At 32.2% G+C, this 20352-nt stretch overlaps 1 protein-coding gene and 1 long non-coding RNA gene across 6 annotated transcripts in view; one reads left to right on the top strand and one right to left on the bottom strand.

Annotated features, from left to right (window-relative positions):
• Nucleotides 1-20352, top strand: part of LOC118182844 (gamma-aminobutyric acid type B receptor subunit 2-like) — a 591214-nt gene that overhangs the window by 66153 nt on the left and 504709 nt on the right. The window lies entirely within an intron of this gene.
• Nucleotides 1-20352, bottom strand: part of LOC118182846 (uncharacterized) — a 262642-nt gene that overhangs the window by 22751 nt on the left and 219539 nt on the right. Inside the window, exon 4 of one of the 4 annotated variants that reach the window (XR_004757128.2) lies at nucleotides 4798-5021. The exons of the other annotated variants lie outside the window; for them this stretch is intronic. This is a non-coding gene — a long non-coding RNA (uncharacterized LOC118182846). Of the gene's footprint in view, nucleotides 1-4797; nucleotides 5022-20352 lie in introns of those variants that run through there. 4 annotated transcript variants of the gene reach the window in all.

Below are 20352 nucleotides of genomic sequence, written 5' to 3'. Positions count from 1 at the left end.
GTGATGTACGGTAGCACATGCGCAGATATGCAGGTAGACGTAATGGGGGAGTGTCTGAGTAGTATAAAGCATGTTCTCGGTGTAAGATCAGTATTTCTGGCAAAGAGATTGCACGCCGTATAGCAGTTAAAATCACACCGAGTTGTTGCCGCAGCGAGAAATGGCGAATAATCAATCTGTTGGACGACATCTGGATGCTTTTACCCGAGGTCGAATCATTGGGAAGTTGGAGTAAGGCCGCAGTGTGACAAGTGTGGCTGCAGAATTCGGAATTGGTCACAGCATCGTTTCACGACTTTCTAGACAATTTCAAACTATAGGAACAGCTATCCGGGGGTTTAGTAGTGGTCGTCCACGAGGAACCACACCCGCAGATGACCAGTATATTGCCTTACAGGCCAGAAGAAACAGGCGGCAGACAGCGGGAGAAATCGCTAGACACACGACACAGGCGACTGGACGACCGATATCGCGTTTTACTGTGGCCAGAAGACTGCACGGTGGTGGTCTGTTTGCACGACGGCCTGTACGGTGTGTACCTCTAACGCCTGCCCATCGGAGAAGGCGTTCTCTGTGGTGCCGGGAACACCGGAATTGGAGAGACAATGAATGGGGACGACTACTCTTTACAGATGATAGCAGATTCAGTCTGAGTAGCGATTCTCATCGCATGCTCATCTGGAGAGAGCGGGGAAGCCGCAATCATCCCTCGAACATCATTGAAAGGGACAGATATGGAGGTGGCGGTGTTCTCGTTTGAGGAGGCATCATGCTTGGTAGTCGTACAGACCTTCACATCTTCGACGCAGGTTCAGTCAACGGGACCCGTTATTGTAACGAGATTCTTCTTCCATATGTGCGTCTTTTTAGAGGCGCTATGGGTCCGCAGTTCCTTTTCATGGACGACAATGCACCATGTCATCGCACAGTAGCTGCCGAACAGCTCTTAGAGAGTGAGGATATAGAACGTATGGATTGGCCGGCACGATCTCCGGATCTCAATCGCATCGAGCATGTATGGGATTTTCTAGGCAGACGCTTTGCAGCTGGTACCTTACCACCAGTAACGATTCCGGAGCTTCGATTGGTGCTGCAAGACGAATGGGCAGCAATGCCTCAACAACTCATTGACACCCTCATTCTCAGCATGGGCAAACGCTGTGAAACCTGCCTAGCAGTCAGGGGAGATCATATCCCCTATTAAAGGCCGGATGTTTCTTGCTGGACACCCATCACAGGGATGTTTCGGCCTTCAGTCGCATTGCGCTCCATGCTACTTTTTCAATAAAGCTTCTTTTTGTCCCTCTGATTTCTCTTTTAGTAAGTGTTGCTTACATTACTCATGTCCTTACGTACTGGGGATCTTATGGTATTAAATGTGTTGATTTTGAAAGCTTTTGTACAAAGTTATATTGAAAAAACCGTTTCGTCCTTAATTTTTGCACACCAGTGTATACATGGTGTCAAACACTAGACTTTCGTTTGGTCCGCAGTAGTCACCGATGACTGACAGCATACTTTTCGATCAGTTAACGTTACTCACTGTTGTCGCTATACAATTTAAGAAATTGTATTCTTCTATCAAATCTATCTTCAATGAAAATCTACATAGATCTTCGGCCGCCAGCATATCAGTGAAATCAGATATCGCTGCTAATTAGTACATGTCTTTCTACAGAATTGTGAAACACTTTGTTTTACTTAAATTCAATTCTGAGCACTTACAATTTACTTTTATCGTCCTCTTGATCCCAAAATTCATCTTTCTTATTTTTATATTCCCAAGTTAATTCGCTTTTATTCCAGTACAGCAGATATTGCAAAAACATGCTACAGTTTTCAGTATCTTCGGATGCTTTAGAGTAAGACATAGCGCCACTTCTTATTTGGTGCTTGTCTGAACCGAAGTATTTATAAAATAGAGTGTGCGGATATGAAATGTGCGATGTTACTTCTTTCTAGCTAAAACATTTTGATTTTCCATGCTGTTTTATAACTAAGATCTCTTTTGTATGAATATAAGTTTTTAGTGGAATGCCAGATATTGCGCAGAACCAAAAATTATGTACTGAAACTTTTGACAGGATCATTTTGTGACACACTGCTTTTGGATCCACAAAGTGAGTTTGTGCAACATTTGAACTCGATAGCTTATCAGGAAATAGGTTAAAAATTGATGACAAAGTTTTTATCATAGCAACAAAAATCATAAACTATAAAAGCGTATAAGAAAGGAATGTAAATCTTTTACATGCAGCTAAAATTTATTTACCAAAAAGTGAAGTGTGTTTGAATGGCTTTCAGATTTACTCTGAGGAAAATATTTGCAACTTATGCAAATGTTGAAAGCAAAAGAGCTTGCATTAAGTTCAAAGAAACGTCATCCAGCGTTTTAGCAAATCTTCACCAATAAGTAATCGTGCAGGTTATTGTTGAACCAAACGACTTTCTTAATAAACATAAATAAGCTATGTTTTTTCTTTCATGTTCATAATAAACCAAGTCTTTAAAGTCCTTCTTTCTACTCCTAAGGTCTTTTGTTAATTCACACTTCCACATAGTGCCTGAGAGAAAGAGGCGATGTAAAATAGAAAAACAAGATAAATATGTGAAAATTACAAATAAAATATATATAATTATAAAATAATCGAAACACTGCAAAATCTTTGTTGCACTTCTGGGTGGCCCTGATATTTTAAAAACCTGGACCATGTTTGTAAATGGAAAATGCAGACTCATTTAATGCGTTAGATGAAGGATTCTGACTCAGGCACGCATTATCCGATTATTATCATTAATTATCAATTACTTAAATTGCTGCGATACTTTGAGAAAAATGAAAACAAATAACAGAAAAATTTATATTTTATCTACTCAAAGCAATTATTTTCCCCAGAAGATTTGATAAGTTGCCAACTGCGTGGCAAGAAATAAGAAAAATAATATTTGAGGCTTATTTTTAAAGCACACATTAAGAAAAATGTTTTGTTTTCTTAAAAGAGTGAGACTTTCTTTACACCAAGTAAGTAAAAAAAAATCCTGTAATTAAAAAAGCGTAAATGCTACACTATGCTTATTTTCACAGAATGCGACTCTGATTTTGCCACTTTTCCCTCCTAAAATGTCATTAGCTTAGTAATTTTTTCTCTGTAATTAAATAAAACGAGTTTGAAGGTTAATGATAATGTGAGAAAATCAAAAAAAAAGTAAATCAAAAATTAAATACAATTAATGTTGAATCCTTGGAGAGTTTTAATGTCCTGTCGTAATCATGGATGCTTGTAATAATTGAAATTACTGTTAATCAGTTTCAAATGAAGTTTTATTAAATTACATATATAGTAATAAACATCAAAGAATAATCAAAATATGTTTTTTTCATGTAAAGCAGTTATTCATTTATTGTAATATGAGTGTTTCATTAAATAAAGAAATAAAGAAGATAATATTTTGAGAATAAGCATAGCAAAATAGCAGTTCCTCGTAAGAGTTATTATTTGCTCCATTTCATATTAAAGTATTATACCTACATTTAGTAAACACGTTTTAGAATTGTCTTTTTAATATGCAAAGGAAACTATTAAAATATTACACATTTCTGTTCAAGTTTTCTTACTCATTCTTTTTGTTACCAAAAGTTTTTGTACTAATTATTATTCTTCATTCTAGCATTAAATTGTAAGTATTTTATTGTGGGAACTAGGAATCTCAGCATAATATTATATAATACATATTCTAAGGTTATTTCTGAGGTACAAATCTCTGTCATATAATACATTCCGCCGAATCCGCTTGCGTGCTTCTTGTAGCATCAACACGCGCTATTAGCTAGAAAAAAGTATAATGACTATTCTGAAAACTGCTTGCTGTATCAGATTTCAAATATAACAAAAATATAAAAATTTCCAAAAAAATCTATAACGCAAAATTTAATTAAAACTGACCGAAGTTACAGTTGCTTAGTAAATATCAGATGCTTAATAAATTTCAAAACAAAAAACATTAAAATAAAATTAAAAAAAATATTTATATTTACGGAAACGATTAACATGTGTGTAATCATGTGTGTCAATTGGTGTAATCAATATCGTTGTAAATTTCTATAAATACTAAAATCCTTTTGATTGCATTATTGTTTTCGTGTATTGTTTTACTTAAATGTTTATTTGCTGCTTTCAAGGGGATAATTTTTGGGTTTACTTTGTGTGTAATTAAATCTGTAGTCGCATGTTTTGTATAAGAGTATTTATATCTTATATAGAGTTGTAGACCTTCCAGTTCTCAGGCTAAAACCTTTTAAATAATGATATTTTTGTTGCCAACTTGACAACTTTCTAAAAGATTTGAGAAAACGATTTTTTTAAACCCTACTATCCATTTTTCACGAAACTTCCAGAAGCCTGTGCAATGCCATATAAATACAGCTCCTAGAACTATAAGAAATCAATTGTTAATCATATGTGAGAATAGTGATTCAAAGAGCGTTAAATGAATTTCACCTTAGAATTTACTCGTGATGTAACAAGTAAATTCTAAGACGACTTAGTGTATGACTATGAATTCACTCATGCTATGAATTTTTTGGGAAAATCTTTCTATGTGTTTTGGGGGAAATTTTCGATATTTCTCGTGGCCTAAGGATGTATTGTTAACTCATTCTTCTTGTATTTTTTCTAATTATTTACTTTACCATTATTATTATGGAGGCGGGCTCACTATTCTACACCTGTTTGTGAACTTACTCCAGAGATGGCTGTTGGATTCTAAGTGTTTTTAATAAACTAGTCTAACTGATGGTTAATTTGAATATTTAATGAAAATACTAATAGTTACTACATACAATGAAAATGATTACATTCGTAGATGGAAATAAATGAGGATTTTTTACAGATGAGGTTCGCGTCTTTTACACATAGCATCTTCTTTCATTTTAATTGCGGCATCGTCTGCGTCTTTTCACAAAACCCAGAGTTCTTTCAGGCAGCTTGCAGAACCATCTGATTGTTGTGGATGATGATATCCTACATTTTGTATAAAAAATTGGTAATTTCCCTCTTATCCAAAATGAATATTTAAAGAGAAAAACATGAAACCTTTGACCGCAACAATATTTTCAGTGAAATAATGAGCAAATTTCATTTTGAAATAAAATTGATAATTGTTTTGCAAATTTCTTTATATATTTGAATGGTCTTTAGAAAAAGTTTTAATAAAGGAAATAATCATACCAATTACGCACAAAGCCTTCGTCATCAAATTTCAAATTTGCAAATATATTTCCATGTTTTTATTAAACAATAGTAACTTGGGTAATAAAGATATATTTTTAAATTCAACCTTTGTTCAGCCATACTAAATGAACTTCCGCATTAAAACACTATTTTAATGCAGAAAGTTCTGCATTTGCATCTCTCAGAAACTTTTTAGGATGCCTTTCACGTAAAAAAGAACCTTTCAAAGAAACATGGTTTGCATTAAACCATACACGTTCTAATCTTGCGTTTGCTTTCTTTTTATTCGCTTGCGTGTTAAGTAATCTTTGTAAATAGCATAACGTTTTTGCTTAGCGGATCAAGGTAATTTTTTATTCTCCATTTAGTAAACTACACACCCTAAAGAATAATGAGTTTCGATTTTTGTATATAAAGTGGCAATTTAAACTCGTACTTCATTCCTAAACGAAGAGAATTTAAATATCGAAAGTTAATGGAGGTTACGTAATGGAAAGTAGAATAAAGTATAGGTAAATGATAAAAAACATTCTTTGAAGTTGCACAGAATTACGCTTAAAAGGTTTAAATCGTAATATTTAACCAGCTAAAGAAAACATTCAAAGGATATCTGCGTTTTCTGTTGATATTTAAAAAATCATGAGATTCCATTTATGATTAAACCCATTTAAATGACCCATTGTTTGCTTTCATTAAGGATGAAAATTAGTCGTAATGCTCCAAACATTTAAAAAAATGTGCATTTCATTATACAAAGGGAAGTCAGAAGGAGAGAATTTTTATAATGCAGTACTTTAAACTTGTCTTGCATAGCTAGTTTTAAGATAACGTATATTCAAATCTGCGTAACATTTTATGAATAATGAATTTTAGATGTTTCACTTCATTAACTGCTAAATTCAAGCCTCGGAAGGAATTTCCCATATTAATAAACCATTCAGAAGAAACTGTTTAGTTTTAGTCATGTTGTAAATTATTCCTTAAGCCTTCTTTTGTCATATTAAATATGTTGTTGCTGTATATATTTCTAACTTTCTATTTCATTTTAAAAGTAATAAATGTAGCTTCAGGTATTTAGACCGAAGCTGATACCAAATTTATAGAAATAGTAAAATTCTGGAGAAAAAAAAAAAAAAAAAAAAAAAAAAAAACTTTAAGAAGTAGATAATAAACCAAATTAAACAGTAAAACAGTATAATTTGTAAATTTATATGATCAGAAGATTATTTTAAAATGAACATATGATTTTATGAACATTATTTCATCTAATTTAAATACAATAATAATAATAATATAAATATTTTAAATAGCTCTGAATTATCAAAATGTAACATTTAACATGAAGTCAGGAAATAGAGTTGGGGGAAAATGTGCCAATAGACTGTATCGTTTAGAAGAAGTTTTATCTCATCTGAAGTTGTTGAAAATGAGTTCAGTTATTCTATTAGAATAAAAAAAATATTATTACTGGCAACTTCAGTAATTTTTTAACTCAAACCTTATTTTTCTCACACGATTATTAGTGAAATAATCGCGAAGAAAGTTATTTTGAAACATGCACAGATATTTCATATTGTTACAGAATTAAAATATAATGAAACCTTGTCTTGCTGAAATTAATGTGTTTCCTCTCAAGTAAATATTGGAATGTTTAAAACGTCAAATTAATAGATAGTTCTTAAAAAGCTAAAAACACGTTTCTCAAAATCAGATTGTGGTATAAGAGAAACGTCAAAACTCATTTCATATAAAGGAAAGCATCTCTTAGAACACCATGAATGACTAAGCAAGGAGTAGCGAAATTGAAAACATTAGGGATATTGGTTAAATAGCCAAAATGATAATATACAGAAATGATTCAGTTTTTATGAACTGTTACATTTAAAAACAAAATTTGTGCTATTTGCGTTAGAGTGTTTACAGTGATATGAATTGAAAGAATTATGTTAAATTTAAAAAAAAACACGATTTTTAATATCATAAGTACGATCAATTAAATCAAAAGACGTAACCTTTGTAGTTTTGGATCGCGTGATATTAATTATTAAAGAATTTAAAAAGCAAATTTCTGTCAAAAACCCCGGCCCGAATTTTTAAAGATGACAGTTCTGTAAAATTCCAGGCAGCATAAAGTAAGAAAATATCCACCATCTAATTATTCAGAACAGGGGAATCACAAAAGGGATAAGACAATAAGTTCAGTTTTACGATACTTGACCAACAAATGTTAGTAAACTTTGATCATTCCATGAATAATGTTATAATGCAATTTTCCATTTAGAGAGAGATGTAATTGGAGTAGCCTATATTCGTGCATCGACGAGGACGGAAAGGTAATTTTTGTATACATTATAATTCATCTACAAGGGAGTAGCTAGAGGAGGGCAAGAGGGAACATCTGTCCCCGGGCTCAGCATTCAGGGGTTACGAATTTTTAGGGGTTACGAATTCAGGAAGTTACGAATTTTTAGGGGTTACGAATTCAGGAAGTTACGAATTTTTAGGATGAAATGTTTTCTATTCTTGGGAAACAAGAGGAGCACGAGAACTTCAGTTGTCCCCGAGCGCTAAAAACCCTAGTTACAGCCCTGTTTATCTGAAGCGATTTTACGCATTATAAGAATGATTTAAATGAGAGAAACATTTCAGGAAGTTCCTAATTTTCTCCTCCTATATCCTTATTCATAGCAAACTTATATTGCTAAATTCAGCTCTTCATAATTCATTCGTAGATTATATTCTCTGCAAAGCACCAAATTAAATTGACTACCATCTGATGAAAACATTACTCACTACAGTTACAAATTATTGTCGAGGAATAGTTATTTCTTACTGCTTTTGTACTTCTTTTAAAATCATTAATTTGTTATAAAAATTCCCCGATCTCTGAAAAATCTGCATATTTTCGAGAGTTAATAGTTAAATGAATAACCGCCCAACCGGTACAGGGGTTGTAAATGTTAGTCTCAGGTTTGTGCAAAAGTGTTTGAATATGATAGCAATGGTAAAAATTTAATGAAAACCAATGTTTTTACAGATTGCTAATGCACGTACGCTTCCTGGTATCTAGTGTAAATCCAGATGTAAAGCTAATATATAGTTATATATTTAATAAGGAAATAAAATTTCAATTTTCATATTTAGAAACATCTGTAAGGAGTGACTGATATAGTGCTGTAAAATGTGTTCCAACTATTCACAGCGAAATACTGATACTTCATTTTATTCGGAATTAATAATCATATATTTAAAAATGAAACTTCGAAAATACTATCTAGTTATTTTTATAACGTGAAAGCTTATTAATCTAATTGAAGTCATTAATTAATGAATAATATTAATTGTGCCTTTCGGAATGAGAAACACTTTTGAGTTATTTGTATTAGTACGTGTTTTACTGCCTTTCTCGATGAGGATCACTTGTTAAATTTATCCATAGAATTTAATGCATTTGAGACCTACATTCATATGTTCTAGTGAAAGTGATATATATATATATATATATATATATATAAAACCCGTTTCTATTCAATGCAATCTCTAAGCATTTTAGTCAGCTTCGTTCATTTCATTGTGTTTTCGCGGTGTAACGTATTTTTCATTTCCTGGGTAATCTTCGGCAAGTAAATCGTTACCTAACCCGTTTATGTTTGCACAACCATCCATAAATAAAGCTTTATGTGGGACCATGGAAAATTCTTAAGCTGTTCTGCTTTCAAAGCACGTTATTATAACTCGCAGTGGGAAGGTTGAAGATACAGTTGCGAAAGGAATGTAATTTCCATCATAGCGGTTGTTACATAAAATAATTAATTTTAGCCTAGAGATTGCGCAAATTTTGAATGCTATAATTCTGTTTAACTTTTAATTTATAAAAGTTATGTAAACTTTATGAACTAGTTGGATAATTCTTAAAAGAGTTCAACTTCTAAAATAATTAATATTTCATTTATTTGGATCTGAATTTTTATTATATGTTATCTTCCGATTTATGACTCCCATTCTATCATTATCATATAATTTCATCTAAGATTACTTTTTATGAAGTTGGTATGTTACATTGGTAGTTAATTTTTGAAACAAAATTATTTTATGTTTTAATCAAAGACGTGCTGGTATGATACAAGGAATTAAGAAAACGTAATTGTTGTGACCATTGCATTCTAGTGCAATGGCTCCCAAACATTTTAACTCGAGGAGCCTACTAAGGAGTCCTTTTATGCCTACATAATATTTCACAAGTGTTTAGAACTAAAGGAAAAAGATAATAGAAGGATATAAAGTAAAGAATTATCTGCACATTATTCATGCAATGAAATTATAAAACTTGGAAATTACATATAATATATCGATTTATTCTCAACTACCAAACACGGAGCGTGGTTTTATCCAAACGATGCCATACATAAGATTCATTTAAAACTTCAATAAATAAAACACTTGTAATACAACAGATTATTAGTGGCACCAACTATAAAAAAGATCCTTACAATAAACACAGTTTTAATTAAATCACTACGCCCAATTTGATAAAAGGCTTATACGTAGATATAGATATATATATTGAATACGTAGATAAACTGACAGCAGATTTTGGTTCGCTGGGAAGTAGGAAGTCTAAAAAGACCTATTCTGGTGAATTTAAGCTGACTGTTTTTGGTTTCATTCTGAACACGTTCAGCGTCCATTTAAAGTCATCAGACACGTGAACTGCTGAAAAATAACACACGAAGAAGTGTTTTAATGCTTCGAGATGGTCGTAAATACTGTTTTTCATTTTATTAAAACTTATGTTATTTCGTGCAAGAATGTTTTTGTAAGAGAGAAGCAATCCAAATCTTCCTTTTTCATTCACTGCCATCCAATATATAAATTTCTTCATAACAGCAATATTAGTATTGGTATCAAAAACTGTGGGATTTTTTCTTTGATATATTCATTTCGTTAATTTTGCTAAAATTGTCGGCCAAGTATGCCAGTTTGCTACTCATGCTTTATTATTTACAACCGTCTCGAGTAGAAATCAGTAATTCAAAAAACGAGTAAATAAAAATGCTATTGCCTCTGTACGAAGTTCAAACAAACGAATCAACGCTTTTACTTAAGACAACCACGTTATTTCAACGTGCAACGGAAAGGACTCTTTATAAACTTCCACTATTTGTTTGAACAGCCTGCTTTTAAGAAGTTTGCGATGTTATATTGCTTATAATTTTTCTAACGTCAATTAAAACTATTGGAAGCTTAGAAGGCATTTTTCTCAATAGTAGTGCCTGTCTATGAAGAATGGTATTATGCTACTATCATTTTTGCCTTATCTATAATTTTAGCAATGTCTGCACCGTTCTAACCCACCAGCAAACATAGTTGCATAGATTTTCCAAGATATTTCACTTGACGAGAAGAAATCATCCAAAAGATTAAATATTTCCCCATGTGGACAAAGAAGAATCTCTTCTTGAAGGCCTTGTAAGTAAATAGAAGGAATCCTTAAAACTACTAACCCGACGACGTCAATAGATACATCCATTTGCAACCCGAATTCCGTGTAACTGATGTCACTGCTAAGTGTCTTTTTTACGCCATTAATCATGTGGCTGATTGGATGAGCAAGCGTGTTATTTGACAAACGCGAATGCCTGAGTACAATATGGTACAAAATATCTAACCAGACTATGAGAGTTGTTTCTCAGGTTATCGCTGTTAATTTTGCGACTGTTTGATAGAAATGTTAAACTAACGTGCATTTTTTAAAATTATATTATCAATTCCCTTTATGATGAAGGGAAAAAATATCTTGTTATGCATCTGTCATTTGAATTATCAAAAGTATGCCTAGGTCTGTCCACGATTAATTCAATTTTTTTCTTTCAGCAGCTCTTTTTTCCATTAACTGCATTCTCCTCAGGCTTGCTTCTTTCTTTATTCGGAAATTATTCGCTAATTTCAGCAGGCATTTGAAAAAAATGCATTCCTGCATCTAATACTGCTATTTTAATCTGCAAGTTTTCGATCTTCATTAGCATTATTATGTAGATAAAGTATCAATGATACAGTTACATAAATTAGGATCAGTCACTGAAAACATTAAATTATCACTGATCGAAACCGATCTGCCATTGTAAAGAACTGTTTCGTCAATGTTTGATTTCTTTAACTATTATGTTTTTCTCTTTCACAGAATTATATTAATAAAGGCCTAGTTTCTTGAAACAAATTAATTTACAATTACTGTTATCAGGGTCACAAACTAAATGAAGAAATACATCAAATCCTCACTTTGTAATTAAAAATACTTTTAAAATTGCTTTTGGTTGATCGAATTACAGCACTTTCTTACGCAATAATAATAAAATGTTCCTAGTATAATGAAAAATTTCATTTCATGAATTACTTCATTCTTCGGTTTTTCTTTGTTCGCACTACTTATGAGAACTTTTTAAAATTACAAATTTTAACCATTATGATTCAAACTGTATTATGATTCATTATGATTCAACCTCATTCTGTGTGTACAAATTGTTAACTGTGTATCGAAAAAAAAAGTATAATTTCTATCATCCATGAGAAATAGTAAAATATCTCAAAATATGATAATATTAAAATCAGATCATAAGCCATCCTAAAAAATCTTAGAAACTTTGCAAAACAAGTGCATGTTGAAATGTATGGGACTTCAGAATTTCATTATTGACTGTACATGTATAATTTCACGCTATTAACTATGCGATGTAGCCTTAAAATTGATTAAAAGCTCCCTTAGAGACAAATTCGAAAATTCTACAGGAAACGGGTCGTACTCTACTTCAATCCACCCGAAAGGACTTTCGGCTCACTAACATTTTAAGTCATCCCTATAAAAAAACTCTATCATATCCAATGCTCTCTAGCAAACAACGCTTTTTCTGCTAGCGTAGATGAGAAATTAAACCTGACCAATTCTTCTTCAGAATGCGTTTTCAATTTTTTATTATTTTAATTCCACTTTTTGTTTCTTGTTCCTTAATTTCTTCAATTTTTATTTATTGTATTTTCCCATAGCGAAAACATAGCCCTTGTGAAATGCAGGCGGTGCATAGTTTAGGAGCCTCTGGTCTACATCATAAAGCGTTTCGTCTACTGCAATGAATATTTATCGTAATTTGATTGGCTACTGTGAAAGAGAACAAGAAATCACTTGACGCTTCAAAAGATTGGAGATGTGAGCTACGATTATATCATAGATAATTTTATTCTCTTTGAAGTCAAGTTTTAATAGGCTATTAAATTACAGCTTCCATTTTGAGATCGCTTACGCTTTCTTAAATACAAATATATAAGATAATCGAAAGTATCACTGTTTTCGATAGTCCGTATAAAAAGCGGTGTTACGTTTTAGTTCAAATTCATAATGTAGTTAAAAAAATGCAGAAATTTTTAGATAAATCCCTGTGATAACAACATATTTTGATGAATGTTTCTAAAGCTACAATGTTATCTGCTAAGGTGATAACATTCTTGTAAACGAATGACATCGATCTTAGCCAAAGTTTATTTTATACTATCCCCAATCCATAAACAAAAATACTGCTGAACTAAAACCAAGAGATAAGGAATTTCTCCTTCCATTTATAAACATGGATACTTAGGAAAAAGACTTATCAAATCAATTTTCATTTAAAATTACCGCAATTGTCATACAAGACTTGAAATGAATAAATGTGTATAAAATTAATAATTATATAAATATTGCTAATTTTAAAAATAAAAAGCATTGTAATTACATCCTAATTAAATCACGAATAACATCACGAAATGACTAAAGAGAATAAGTGAAGCTGATAAAAATAATGCGCCATTAAATTCTAATGTTAAATAAAGAATAATAGAAATCTCACGTGTGGCTGAGATAAACAAACAGAATTTAATTGCGGTAGGTTTGAAAAGCGGTTCATTTAATCACATACTTTGTTCTGACTGTATTGTTTTCCGTGTTTTCGCTTATAGTGGTATTTTAACGAGTTTGCTAACAAGTGGTAGCTGATTCTCCTTACTTGATAATGCTAGAAATGGAACATAGTAAAAAACGACTGGGTTAGAAAAGATTCGTTGCTTTCGAAAATGATGTATGTCATAAAGTATTACAAATAAAGTATGAATAGTTCTACATAAAAGTGGACTTCCAACGCTATAAATATTTAATATGAGCTCTTCTTGTCACACGACGGACATCAAAGCGGCACTTCAATTCTGTCCATGCGCGTTAAGACCCACCAGCAGCTGAGAGATGAAATCGATTGGCAATTCCGACCTAGGTACGATTCCTGGCGAACAGGTAGACTGCATGGGCGGTTTCGTGGTTTTCCCCATGAGTAACGTGTACACGAGCCAATTTCCCTTAGAAAGTCATCCGAAAAGGCATCCCTCCCTTTAGGCAGATATTTCTAATGCTTTGCATAATCAGCTAAACCAAAACAAACCGTACGCGTTAAAACATTTCATCCTTGATGGTCTTGAAAAATGCTGCTATATGGTTCTAAAGCTCTTCCATAGGCGCTAGCAGTGAAGAAAATTGACACTGTCTTTAACATACTTACAAAATATTCGAAGTTGCTGGCTGCGCAATTCAAAGCAAGATATTTTAATTTTAATTTTCTGGAACTGTAGATATCAAGTAAAATTCTCTGGTGGATTGATGAATCTCCAACATGCTACGGATGAAACACAGTTTTTTGCTGAAAATTCGCATTTTGAAGAGGGAACTCACAGGATATAAAATTTTGAGTTTTTAAATATATACTACATATACTTTATTTTAAGTTTTGCCTGTTTTTATATTTTTGATTAAAACTTATCTTAAATGGTGGATTTTGTTCAAAACGATCTTCATATATGTATATCATATATTCAGTATTCTTTAATTTATGGTATTAGTTAAAAAGTATAGATAGATAGATATGCAGTATTTCCTTTTCTAAACAAGCGAACGAAATATCAGTTCCAAAGAAACTTTTTAACTAATTATTTTTAGAGATAGCTAATGATTATTGAAATATACATTAACAACAATATAGTCTTTTCAGCATTTATATATTTTGTAACTTCGCTCCAACATTGTTGCTGAGCTTCTATTTAAGATCATTGACTGAAAATCCTATAACGTTATTTACAAGCATCAACGAAACCTTTACACGCTTGAAAGCAAACATGATGTGCTATTCAACAAAAAAGCATCATTTTGAAATTTCTGTAACCGAGACTACACAAATATTATAAAACAAGCTTCACACGTGAATGGCTACAAGAAAAATAATTATATAACCAAGTTGTTGTTCGGAAACTTTCATATCGCTACCGAAGAAATGAGATTTTTTTTAATCTAAAAACCTTATAGCTATATATATGTCATGATTTCAATGATGTATATATATGTATAATATATATATATATATATATAATCATAATATATATATATATGATATATATATATATATTATGATTCGTGATGGCTGAGTGGTAGGGCGAGAGGAAGAAGTTGATACTAAACTAAATTCAGCCAATTATCATCTTTATTTCCACGTATATAAAACCATCTCACTAGATATTTATCCAATCTTAATGAAATCCGATATATTTCTATGAATCAACCATAATGATATATGGTAAATTTCTATACACATTGGTTTTTAATAAGAAAGGGCTAAGACAGTTAAGCAAAGGTAAAGGGACGCGATGTTGACAGAGCAGCAGTTAGGGAAGGCAAGAAAAAGAATGATGCAATTAAAATATTATTATACTACATCTGAGGTCAGCGTATTTATACAACATCTGAGATATGAGCACAACTAATCTGTGATTGGTTATTATTAGTTTTAGTTGCTCCTTTTCAGTAGCGTTACATAACATAGAAATATCTCAAATTTGGGAGAACAGATGAATTTAGGGAGAGATCACCAAATATAGAATGTTAATTTTGAGATTGCCATTTTTTTTTTACAGAAGCTATCGTATTTTGTTATATATTACATACGTATATATATATATATATGTGTGTGTGTGTGTGTGTGCATAATGTTTTTATTTGCTATAAAGTTTGTTATATTTTGCTATAAGGTTTTCAGATTAACACATATTTCTTTCTCTCTCTCTCTCTCTCTATATATATATATATATCTGTGTGTGTACATTGTCCCTTTGCTTGTACGTAACTCATACAAAACAATAGTTTTATTTCAATCTTGATAAAATAGCACGCACTGGAACTTCAAAACTAAGTCGCTGTCTGCATAGGAAATCGAAAAGCCATCGTATGGGGGTTATATAAAAAATCATTTATATAGATTTTGTGCGAATTTGACCTTTCGATTAAAACCTCAGTAGTTTAAAAGTTTTGTGTTGCCACTCTGCAAAAGCGTAGGACATTTATGTTTCAGATTAAATCAAACCCAGCGATAAAAAAGAAGTGTGGATCACTCGCAAAACGCAATACATCTGTATTTCGAATTTAATAACCAAACTCAGGGATATAAAAGATATAAGTTGCCATTACCCGAAGTTCACGTCGCTGTTGTTGAGTTACCCGCCAACAGTGGAAGACAGACACGTTAAGCAACGAATGAACATATTTTTTCAAAAATTAAATATCAATATTTCTGAACAGTTTCAATTTTGAAATCACGTCTCCCATCTTAGATTCGCGTCTCCGTTGTTGTTATAGATATCAGTTTTTACTAAAACCGTTACACGGTGTAATATTTTACTCTTTAAAGCAGTACAGAACTTTCCAGAACAACGAAGAACCTTTAAAGCAGAATTTAAGTGCGCTTCCTATCAGTTTTTCAAGAATATTCCGAAAGCGGTGTAAAAATCGACTAAAGTGGAGGGCGATTTCCTCGAAAGCTCATTTCCTAAAAAGGACATAAAAGATAACAAAGCAAGATCCAGTCAAAAGGTAATCCATTTGTGTAATGCTTATGTAAGACATTCAGTTCGGATATTTATTTTCACAACGATAAATTATATCAAAAAACAGATAAAGTGAATTATATATTAAATTATAAAAGAAAAATTCAGTGCTATTAAAAATTAACTGTAGCTACCTTTTGGGAATATCACTGTTTGTATAAATGCATACATATTAATGCTTCGAAGTAATCAAATTTTTGCATAATTAATATTCATTATTAATTCATGTTTATTGAGTTATTAATTCGTATCACTGTTAGCTACTAAATAGGCAGTAAATAAACTCTTTACTTTTGACACGACAGCGATACAAATTTTGAGCTGAGTAACAACTATTGAAATATATATATTAAATTCAAGAATGAATATGCATATTACTTTACATATTTTATTTATTAAAATAAATAAAATATTTCAAGTGAAAAGGATACAGATGCATTTACTCCTGATTAATGTGTGTGTGTGGGGGGGTGATTATGGCAAAGCCTCGAGGGATATCTGCCTAAGGGGAGGGATGCCTTCGTGGAGGACTTTCTAAGGGAAACTGGCTCGTATACACGTTACACATGGGGAAAACCACGAAAACGCCCATGCAGCCAGCCCGTTCGCGGGATTCGAACCTTGGCCCGAACTACCAGTGTTCAGTGACTTTACCGCTCGGCCGCTGGTGGGCCCTGATTAATGATCTCCGCAAATTTAGAATTAATGAATTAATGTAAGAAGTAATACTGAAAGCATGCGTATTTTACGTCTTAGGATCCTATCATTAACTCTGAAAATTTTGTTAAAATCAGATAATTTATTTTTTGAAAATATTTAAATTGTTATTAGATTAATTAGGAAAAATATAGTGTCGCCTGAAAAGTTTAATATATACCTCGTCCACGATAGTCTGTATCCACCCTTGATATTCGCACCCGTTAGTAGTAGACATATACTTCCAGTCGTAGGAACGCTTTAAAAGTCGCAAAGATTTCTGTTTCCATATTTTTAATTTAAAAAACTATTAATTTTACATAAAAAAGAAATCTAACTTTTTACACGTCCCGGTTCCTATATTGTTTAGGAAAACTTTCTTCTCATTGTAATAACTCAAACTCACGTTTGACCCCCCACACGACAAATACTGATTGAACTGTTTAATATTAAAAATCGAGAAACATATTCATAAGCCGTAAACAAATTCCAGAACAATATGTTTGCATTTGTATTAAATAAAAATAAATTATCATTTAGAAGAAAGGTTCTGGTGATAGAAGATTATGTTATGAGTATTCGTGTGCAGATTACTGCGAAAGACTATTGATCAATACAATTTTTTTTCAAAATGGAGATGTTATTCACAGAATCGGATTGAATTGGCATCCTAGAAAGCACCTGCAGGCTTCCGTACGAACGCGTAACAAACTCGTAACCTTATTTGCATTAATTAAAAATGAAAACGTTTGTATTTTAACGAATTATTGCACCAGCTTGTGATTATAATGTAAAAACTTCATGAGATTATTAATAGTGCATTTTTCGACTTTCGATTTATAAATTATTTGTATGAAAATTCTTTGTATTTTTGTTATTTGTACCAAATGTAACGAAACTGTAAATTAAAGACATTGAAAAAATCCCAAAACATTATCACATAATGGCATTTAAATGTGGAAAACCAACCGTGATATTTTTGGTTAGTAAATAAAGCAGACTTTATTTACTAACCGAACCCTCAATGTTTCCAAAATTCGAAGTATATATCTGTGACCAACGGTTACGAAATTAAAGGCCTGGTAAAGACTTTTGTGGATGTAATGTCAGGGAAGTTTGCTATCGATGGGCCACTTTTACAAAATGATCCTTAAAATAGTCAAATTTCCCAGCTTTACAGTTGTGTACATGTTAATGTAAATATTACTTTCCATACTACACATATCTATGAATAGACATTATTAGTATGAAATTTTTAGTAAGTATTAAGAAAATAAAACTAGGTGTCACTGGGCCAATGAAGGAAACCGGTCGTCTTCATTGAGCAGGATGTTTCTATGAATGGGCTGGTAGCTATTTTCTTTTCAATACAGTATCATCTTAATACAAGTAAATAAAATGTTTAAGCTATTTTCAGCATGATTAATAAATACAAAATTTTGGTTAGAAACTAATACAGACCACGGAAAATACACTGAAACATATTGATAGTTTCATATTATTCACAAGGAATCAGTTGGATTTTAATTTAGTCTTTATAATCATATCGTTTATTAAAAACAATTTAATGAAAATGAGAATTTGAGGGTAATTTATAGTTAGGCTAGTATAAAAAGAACAACAACCATGATCAATACAATTTATGCAATTTGAAAACTTTTAAATGGCATTAATATTAAGCTGTAAAGTCTGTTACAAATTACTGCCTCATTTATTCGTTCTTGATGAATTAAGTTTTATTTTTCTTAAAAATACATTTTGATTCCCATTATGACACTAGTACACTTCTTATGAACTCGCACTTTACACGAGCGGCACATAGTCTTCCTTGAAGTTGTTAAGACTGATAGCACAGCCCTCTTTACTGAAGGCAATGAATGTTTTATTCTTTACTGTCTTCTCCGGTCTAGAAGTTGGGAGTCGTCTTTTCACAGTGCCACTTCTTCCTTTTTTTTCAGCCTCTCCCAGGATCTGCTTATATGGACTAACTGTTATCGGTATTGATTTTTAGGGCTTTATTTGAGCCTTTTCCAACTTAGACTTTAGAAAGAATCGGAGAGATTTCACTTAAAGAAACTTTTGATACCAGTGTTGATGCACCAGCTGGAAGCGATTCTTATTCTATTCCACTTGTCGTTGCAACAGATTTTCTCCATGGAGTATGCATGTCATGTGACAGTCCACTAGTAGAAGCAGTTAGACTTGTGTCAGGAGCTGCTGCAAAGGAACATAATTTGTTTAAAACTGCTCTGCTACAGCAGAATCTTGAAATACATCACTGTTTACCAGATAATCTCCTGTTTTAGCAAAACCATTAAATACCTTCCCTATTGTTGCTGCTTGTCCATATGCTTTCCAAACAATCTTGCTATATGGAACTGCGTGACAATTTCTTATTTCTTTCTGTCAGTCTCTTTTATAGCAGAGAGCAGTTATTCAGAGTAGAGAGCAGCTACTTCGTAGCAGACAGAAGTTCCCATTGAACAGTTATTTCCTGCTCAATGGCTTGAAGAACGGAACGTAAAAGGGTCAAGTTTTACAACAAAGAAAATGAGATTATTATATAATTATAGACTTTCTAAGATTCTCACTAGTGTATTTCTCAGTTACTGTAGAAAGTGACGAATCTTAAGAAATAGTTAACGAATAATCGCTTAAGTTCGTGTAACAAGAAACAACAAGATGGAAGGGTAACTAATCCTTTATTATTCCAATAAGATTTAACAAAACTCCATTTTGGAGTGTACAAACAAAGCCGACACTTGGGCTTGAACTTAAGAGACTAAAAATTAAACTAAAACTAAGGTTAACTTAAAACATATAGCCGAATCTATCAAGATTTTGATCGAGTTGGACCCTTAACTCTATTTCACTACGAAGCTTATCAAGGGCCTGAGTACGGCCGAGCGTAATAACAGCTTTGAGAGAGAGAGTAGCCAAAAGGCAAACGCGCGCAAATCAGAAATTCTGATTCTCTCTCACTCTGCAAGTAGACTTCGCGGTTTAAATACCGCTCCTCCTCATTAAGTATTCAGAATGATTCCAAAACTGCGTTCTGGCCGGAAATAGTAAGTTGAAGTTAAGAATTTGACAGGAAAGGAACTTTAACTTAAAATTTAACTGTTAATAAAATTAACATAATCCTTACAACTTAATTACTCCTGATAGACTTTTACTGAATCAGATGCAGTGACATTTTATTCTTCAACATAATAAAGTTTCAAAATATTAGCCTCGGTATAGTTTCCATGGTCACCAACCCACTCATAGCAACGCAGACTGTCTCATTGAAGGCAGTTGAAGTGAGTAGGTAACACGTCCGTGATTTCACTTATAACAAAGTAAACAACCATTGTTAATATAGCTAAATAACGTTACTTTGACACCGTTTTGAATGTTATCAGTAAAAGCTAAAGCACTATGATTTCTATATTTTCTTTACATTGATAAATTAGAAGAAAAGAACAAAAGTATTACCTTC

This window comes from Stegodyphus dumicola, chromosome 5, assembly GCF_044657685.1.
Source record: "Stegodyphus dumicola isolate Sdum_Otavi_A_Nest chromosome 5, ASM4465768v1".
NCBI classification, from domain to species: Eukaryota; Metazoa; Arthropoda; class Arachnida; order Araneae; family Eresidae; genus Stegodyphus; species Stegodyphus dumicola.
The sequence above is the reverse complement of the archived record's forward strand: the minus strand, read 5'-3'. Positions and strand labels throughout refer to the sequence as shown.